Genomic DNA, 7,500 nt, shown 5'->3' with positions numbered 1-7,500 from the left:
ATTGTGCATCATTACCCATCAGCAAACTCTCCTACTTCACCCCTCTCTCTCTCTTCTCTCTCTCTCTCTCTCTCTCTCTCTCTCTCTCTCTCTCTCTCTCTCTCTCTCTCTCTAACTATTCCTTCCTGACAGTGTCTCTCCTTTTGTAAACAAACCAGCAAAAGAACAGGAAAAACTCGCAAAACAGTGAACTGAAGTTGGAGAGATGGATGTGTGACAGGGGGAGATTGTAAACAAATTCATCGCTATCAGTCATACTCACAAATTGTTATTGGCCTGTATAAAGGCAATAAAAGAATGAATGAAAGAAAAAGAGATTGATTGAAAGAAAAGCAGACAGAACACAGCTAGATTCATAAATGGAGAGAGAGCAAGGGAGAGGAGGAGAGAGAGAGAGAGCGAGGGAGAGAGGGGGAGAGAGAGAGAGAGGACAGCAGAGCAAGATTCCAACCTCGGTGTCAAGGAGTGCATTAGGTAGAGTAGGTCATTGCGGTGGAGGCTGGGTGATTGACACGGCCGGCGTTCTTGAGAATTCAATCAGTGTCACGCAAGGACACCCCGTGGGGGCTGGCCGCGGAGCGGGTCCGGCACGGGTCCGGCACGGGCGTGGCACGAGAACGCAGATGAATGGGAGTGTGTGCGTGCGTGATCTGGGCGCTGCTCGGTGACGCAGCGCCTTGCAGGAGCGCTCTCCGAATACAAACATGCCAGAAAGGCGAGCGGAAGACTACCCACGTCTACTCTCTGCATCTCAATACACGTAGGAATTCTACGTTTGCCATAGAATTCCTGTTTGGTCTGTATGGTCTTTGGGGTTACATAACTATAATTCCATCTCTCTCTCTCTTTCTTTTCTCTGTCTCACGCTCTCTCTCTCTCTCTCCTTCTACCCCTCTTCATTTACTTACTCTCTTTAAACCTGTCAATCACAGGGGCCTCATACAATCCCATCATTCATCCTACAACAAAGACACACATGTGGTTGCATAAACTCCAGCATGTGTCTCGTAAATACATACATTATGAGAAGGCACAGTGTTTACATTCCTCTTATGTATGTCATGTGGATTATGCCTTCGCAGTGTGTGTGTGTGTGTATGTGTGTACATGTATGTACACACAGTGTGTACATGTATGTACATGTATGTACACACAGTGTGTGTGTGTGTGCGCGTGTGTGTTTATGTATGTTTCATCCCACTAATTGTGGTCATTATCCCGGCAGGGTCCAGAGAAACACAGAGCAGGTGAGTTAGGCCGAGATTGCTTTTCTTGTGTGCCGTGCTGTGCACTCGCATTCTCCTCAACTCACTCTCTGCACAGGGGCCACACAAACCCACACACACATACATACATACATACTGTACATACACACACACACACACGGCAAGACTGGTGAGGAGGTGAGCAGCACGTATATTTATGTAGTTGGGCCATATCGGTTTTACACAGACACACACATACTGAAACGCACATACTGAAACACACATACATACACACACACACACACACACACACACACACACACACACACACACACATAATCAAACATACAGAATAACACACACACACACACACACACACAAGTAAACAAAGAGACACAGGCAAACACTCTCTCTCGCTCTCCCTCACCACACCACACTTCTATAAAGGAGAAGATCCACTGTGCTGATATAATGAATCCTCCCTCTGATAGTGGAGCTGGTCTGTGTTGTGTGTATTGAATAATCATGAGAGACGGAGGATTCTATTGGGTCCCCAGAAAGGTGCCCTGCTTGCCTCTGCTGATCAAGGGCAGAATCACAATAGGTCCAGCAACATACAGTGAATGCAACGCTACAGTGAATTAATGCGCACATTACATAAACACACACTCATTGTCTATGTGCTGCATATGTGATTTGATTTCGGCATTAATAACTAATTTGAAAGATGAGTCAATGATAACATCAATATGAATTTTAATTGCATATACATTAAACATCAAAATCAATTAATTGGTAGTTAGGATCTCTGAGTCACTAAGCAACCGAATGGCTCTGAGTATAATCAATCAGAGTTTGTTTTCATTAATTAATATCAGAGGCAAAGGGACAAGGTGTTCCACAGAGAGATAGCGGGAGCTGTTGTTTGCGCAGGCTGTGTGTGTCTTTGCGTGCGTGTGTGTGTGTGTGTGTGTGTGTGTGCGTGTGTGTGTGTGTGTGTGTGTGTGTGTGTGTGTGTCTGTGTCTGTGTCTGTCGCTTGCAGCATGTGTCTGCATTTGTAAATTTGTGTTTATAGCGGTCTATTCCCAAAGTGTGCACAGGAGTACATTTCTGTTTACCCATACTTGGGACGTATGCAGGAGTGTTGACGTAATTCGGCAATTAGCGCCGTGATAATTCTGTTTATTTGTCAGCGGAGGTGGAAAAGAGCAGGTGTGCTGAAAGGGAGCAGTGTGTCAGAGAGATGTGAGCCGAGAGAGGGACAGGAAGAGCGAGGGATGGAGAGAGAGAGAGAGAGGGAGGGAGAGAGAGAGAGGGAGGGAGAGATGGAGAGAGAGAGTGAGAGAGAGGGCTGAATGGAGCTCTGTGCAGCAGGACGCAGTGGCCAGAGGACCAGCCTTGTGGCATTTTTCCATGCGAGGGTGGCTACCTGTCTGGTTGATAACTCACACACACACACGCACACACACACACACACACACTCTCTCTCTCTCTCTCTCTCTCTCTCTCTCTTTCCATGTCATGGGCCGTGTACTTGGTGTTGTGAGGGACAAACAGAATGTATTCCTCTGTGTCCTAGAGAGGGATAGAATGCAGGGAGAGAGAGAGAGAGAGAGATGGAGAGGGAGAGGGAGAGGGGATGTGTGAGTGGGCCTGTATGAAATGTGCATGTGTGAATTTCCCTCTCTCTCTCTCTGTGTTTATGTATGTATGTATGCTCTTACAGCACGGAGAGGTGGAGAGAGAGAGAGAGAGAGAGAGAGACAGAGGGGAAAAAAAGAAGGAAAGAGAGATGAATGATCTGTCATCTCATTGGGCTGATTTATTGCACGCTAGCACCTACGGCTAGCCTCACACTCTGTCATCCGTGGAGCTCCTAAACAAATTCAGACTGCACACTTAAATGCTTCGCCATTATGAGAATGGTCTGAGGTCACATTAAGAGTCGCTCTCCATAAACAGCCGCTGTTAGGAGTTTTGCTGATTGCAATTCATCACTCGCTTTTAGGCCTGCGGGAATCCACACGCAAGGTAAAAAGGACGGGAGTTTGGTTTCAAGGGTGTTCATGTGTGTGGAGAGAGAGAGAGAGAGAGAGAGAGAGAGAGAGAGAGAAAGGGAGAAAGAGAGAGAAAGGGAGGGAGAGAGAGAGAGAGAGCACTGGGTATGCCAACAAAAACATTCAAATTGACCCAGGAAGGAAGACATTTTCTTGTCTAATATAATGGTAGGGCATATAGCCTCAACAAAGTAAACTCGGCATTTACTTTCATTTAGGCAGAAGAAGACAAGGATGGACAGAGTGAGAGAGAGAGAGAAAGACAGAGACGTACAGAGAGAGAGAGAGAGAGAGAGAGAGCAAAGAGGGAGAGCAAGAGAGAGAGAGAGATGAAAACATCGAGACAGAGAGGAGCCCTGACGGCAAGTGGAAATATGGGAACAATTGATGTTGGTCCGGACAGCAGATTTGAGTGCTTCCTGAGACTAAGGCCGTGGATGAGCTGTTTCTCATTACAGAAGGAAAGAGGACAAGAGAGATGGAAACATGGAGCTCAGAGGGAGGAGAAAGAAGGGGGGACTCACGAAGATGTAAGGGAGAAAAGGCCGCTGTCCAGACCGCATGGCTTGGCGTTTTCCAAAACGATTAAAAAGTGATAAGCCAAACCACCTCTGACACTGTTGTTCTGATGTTCTAAGTGTGGTATGTTCCAATTCATGGAACACTAGAGGAACATGGTGAATGGGGAGGGGGTGGACGGGGGGTGGAGGTGTAGTACTGTACAGTGACTGGGTCTATCTCATGTTACGGTAAAATGAAACATTTAAACGCTTTAGGTTAAACCTGGCTATGCGTCATGTTTGTATGTGTGTGTGGGTGTGTGTTTTTTGAGGTGTCATGTTCATTCCATGTGTCTATGTGTACGGGTGTGTGTTTTGCACATGCGGTGTCGAGTTCGTTCCACACTGTCGCCACAGAAGAGGGCCTCCTCGCGTATGTAATGAGCCATTAGCCGCCTTGTCACCTCGCTGGGTGGGGCCGGCTGATTGACACAACACAGAGCGCGCTGGAGCCCTGGACAGGACCGGCCCCCGGGGGCCCCCCCCGGCTAATTGGGAGCACAGCCTCCATTTTTCACCCCGGCCGAGGAGGCCCGCGTCGGTCCCAAAACAGGGCCCAAACAGCCATGTTCTCTCGTCCCCCCCCCCAACATCTGGGAAACACATCAATGACGACGACGCCACTGGGGAAGGCTATGCGCTCTATGTAGAGAAGCTGTTTATGGCGTAACACACTGTGCGTAGCATGTTCTTCCCATATCTAGCCACCCATGTCTGTTTATAGTCTGCAATGTGACACCAATCAGAGGGCCGTATATAGGGGTTGGGGAGCCAGGAGTTAATGGTTCCTCCATGCCTGTTTATGAGCTGAACACGTATTGTAAAGTGCCCTGTGTGAGTGGTAATTGTAGAGTGGAGACAGAATGGGGCAGTATGGGCCCCTTTGATGTTGTCATTGTATAGATATGGGAGGTTAGATGTACACAATGTCTACGGCTCTTTACGGAGAGAAAAGCCCTGAAACGTGACAATGTGATGCAAAGGATCAGTTGTCTGGATCTCTGAAAGAAGCTGGTTTGAAAGCTTTTAGGGGGAAATCCAACTTATAAAGAGGAACAACAATATACTTAAAAAGAGTCCAGCTGCATTTGAGAGCAGTATGTAAACAATACAGTATACAGATGAGTTTAACTTGCTCCGTTATCGTACTTGTTTGTTTTCATTGTGAGGGCTAAAGCCAAACAAACTACACTAGCCCAACAACATAAACGGTTCCCAGCGTTATCTCGTGGGCAGTCCGTCATGCATTTTAAATGAGTTTAAACTGAGCATTGAACAACTGTTTTTATTTCCGACACCATTATTTTTACTCAGTCCTTCATTCATAAAGGATGGCACAGGACACATTTTTAGAATGGCTATAATGACACCAGCTGATCAAGCCAAATCCAGACACATTATCCTTTAATGATGTACCTTAAACAGACCCCTGCAGAGTATTGTGTTAGCTTAAATAATGAAGAGCAATGAGCGCAGGTGAAAGAGAAGGGAAGAGGTGTGTGTGTGTGTGTGTGTGAAGACGTGGCAAGCGGGTCAAATTAGTCCATAGTCTTTGTGCTGTTTAAGCCACCTTCTTTTTTGCACCGGTTGTTTTTTGTCAAACAGGATCCGGGGAGATTTCCGTATCACATATCGGTGGAAAATGAGACGCAGCGGACAGGAGCTCCGAAAGTTTACATCACGTCTGCAACAGCCAGCTCATCCCTCCGTCTGTGACCTGTGTATCTCTCTATCTCTATCTCATATCCATCCGTTTTGATCTATCTATCTATCTATTTATCTCTCTAGATAGATAGATAGATACGTGGATAGGTTTCTCTTTAATTCGTCCTCTAACTCTTCATCTTCTCTGATCATCTTCTGTATTTTACACAAGGGCCGCATTGTTTCTGCTCAAGACGCTTGCCCGCCCCCCTCACCCCCCCTTCAAAAAGTAATCATAGTGGGATGAATAATTAAGATTGAGAGAGAGAGAGAGAGAAGGGAGAGAGAGTGAAAAAGAGATGCCTGCCGGGGAGTATGGGACTGAAAGAAGAGTCTGTGTGTGTGTGTGTGTGTGTGTGTCGGCCGTCCTCTCTGATGGCATGTGAAGCGGTGCGGAGCGGTGCGGAGCGAGCGCGCCTCTCTGTCTCGTGCTGATTGATCAGAGGAGAGGGGAGGGAAAGCTGGAGTACCAGCCAGCCAGTCCAGCCTAGCCCAGGCCAGCCCAGCCCAGAGCGGAGATCTCTGGCTCTTAATGCTGAGGGGGGGGGGGGGGGGGGGGGGGGGGGGACGGACGGACACACACTCAATGCACCAGTGGGTTAATCATCATTTAAGAGCCACTGGATGCCATTAGCAGCTCCAGGTAGCAAGGGCTTTGCAGAGAGAGGCAGGGGAAGGAAGGGGAGAGGAGGAGGAGGAGGAGGAGGAGGAGGAGGAGGAGGAGGAGGAGGTCACTTCTGCACTGTGAGCATGCAGGGGCAGCATTTATAGTCCCAGCCACAGGCCACAGAGTGCCGTGGGATATGTTTATATTGGATAGAGTGCCAATAAACAGGAGAGCGAGAGAGAGAAGGACAGAGTGAAAAAGGGCAGAGAGAGAGAGAGACAGAGAGACAGAGAGAGAGACGGAGGGGGAGAGCTTGAGAGGGAGATCGGAGAAAGAGATTGGAAAAAGAGATCGAAGAGGGAAAAAAAAGATGGTATTTGATGCGTTTGAAAAAAAAAAGATGTATTTGTCCACGTGTGAAAAGAAAAACCATGGGACTCAAAGAACTCAGGTGAACTGTTTCTTTAAAATCGCACTTCACTTGCCTTTCACAAAAACACAGACTCAAATTATGGCAAAAGTTCACCGGGTTCCCAGTTCGCCCCAGGTGTGCGGACAGGTGTGGACATTCTGAGACTATCTGCGTTTGCGTGTCCGCCCGCAGGCGCGTGTGTGTGTGGTGGCTGTGACGGCGGCGCGAGGTGAAACAGGTCCACGTCTGGGTGGCCTGGCTGGGAGCAGCGGGCCGGTGGAGGCCACACTGTGGAGAGGGAAGGCTGAGGGAGTTCATGAAGAGCGAGTGTGGGAGCTACCTGATATATTAGGCTTTGGGGCTTAACACACACCGCCTGCAGGCACTGAAGTTATGCTGGAATTTGAAAAATGACACTGAATAGCTGATATATAAGTAGGCCAATTCTTGCTCGGGGCCAAAGAACAGGTAGTTCTCTCCTCCACTTTACTTTACCTTCCACTTCACAAATTAACAAAAATGGCAGCACGCACACACGCATATATGCACATTATGCTCCCACACTCACAGCAGTAAACGCTAATAACTCATGAGCTGGGTGTGTATACATACAACGGCAGACAGTGGAAAAAGCCTCTGTGGGCATTTACATACATGTACTGTATGAACCTTATAAGGCTCCCAATGCCGTGGTCTCTTTCAGTATTACGACCAGAAAGAACCCAGGGGAACAGGGTGGACAATTCCAACACAGCCCAGCGACCCCCACATACCTATCAGACATGTTTGCCGTGCTGAATTTACAGCAGGAGCCGCGTGGACAGCAGACGGTAGCAACAGCTGTAACCTGGCCGATTAACCCAGTCACGGACGCTCCCATTGGCTAGCCTGGCATGCTCCTCCTGTTCGGGGGGGTCAGCTGAGGGTGGGGGTGGGGTGGCGGTGGTGGGGGGG

The 7,500-nt window shown here is 48.2% G+C and overlaps 1 long non-coding RNA gene across 1 annotated transcript in view; it reads left to right on the top strand.

Moving 5' to 3' along the window:
- The window catches only part of LOC134088153 (uncharacterized), a 3,867-nt gene extending 58 nt beyond the window's left edge, over nucleotides 1-3,809 (top strand). The window contains exons 2-3 of the long non-coding RNA XR_009939900.1: nucleotides 1,226-1,247; nucleotides 3,722-3,809. This is a non-coding gene — a long non-coding RNA (uncharacterized LOC134088153). The remainder of the gene's footprint in view (nucleotides 1-1,225; nucleotides 1,248-3,721) is intronic.
- The last annotated feature ends 3,691 nt before the right edge of the window (nucleotides 3,810-7,500 follow it).

This window comes from Sardina pilchardus, chromosome 7, assembly GCF_963854185.1.
Source record: "Sardina pilchardus chromosome 7, fSarPil1.1, whole genome shotgun sequence".
NCBI classification, from domain to species: Eukaryota; Metazoa; Chordata; class Actinopteri; order Clupeiformes; family Clupeidae; genus Sardina; species Sardina pilchardus.
This window is presented reverse-complemented; position numbering and strand designations above follow the sequence as displayed.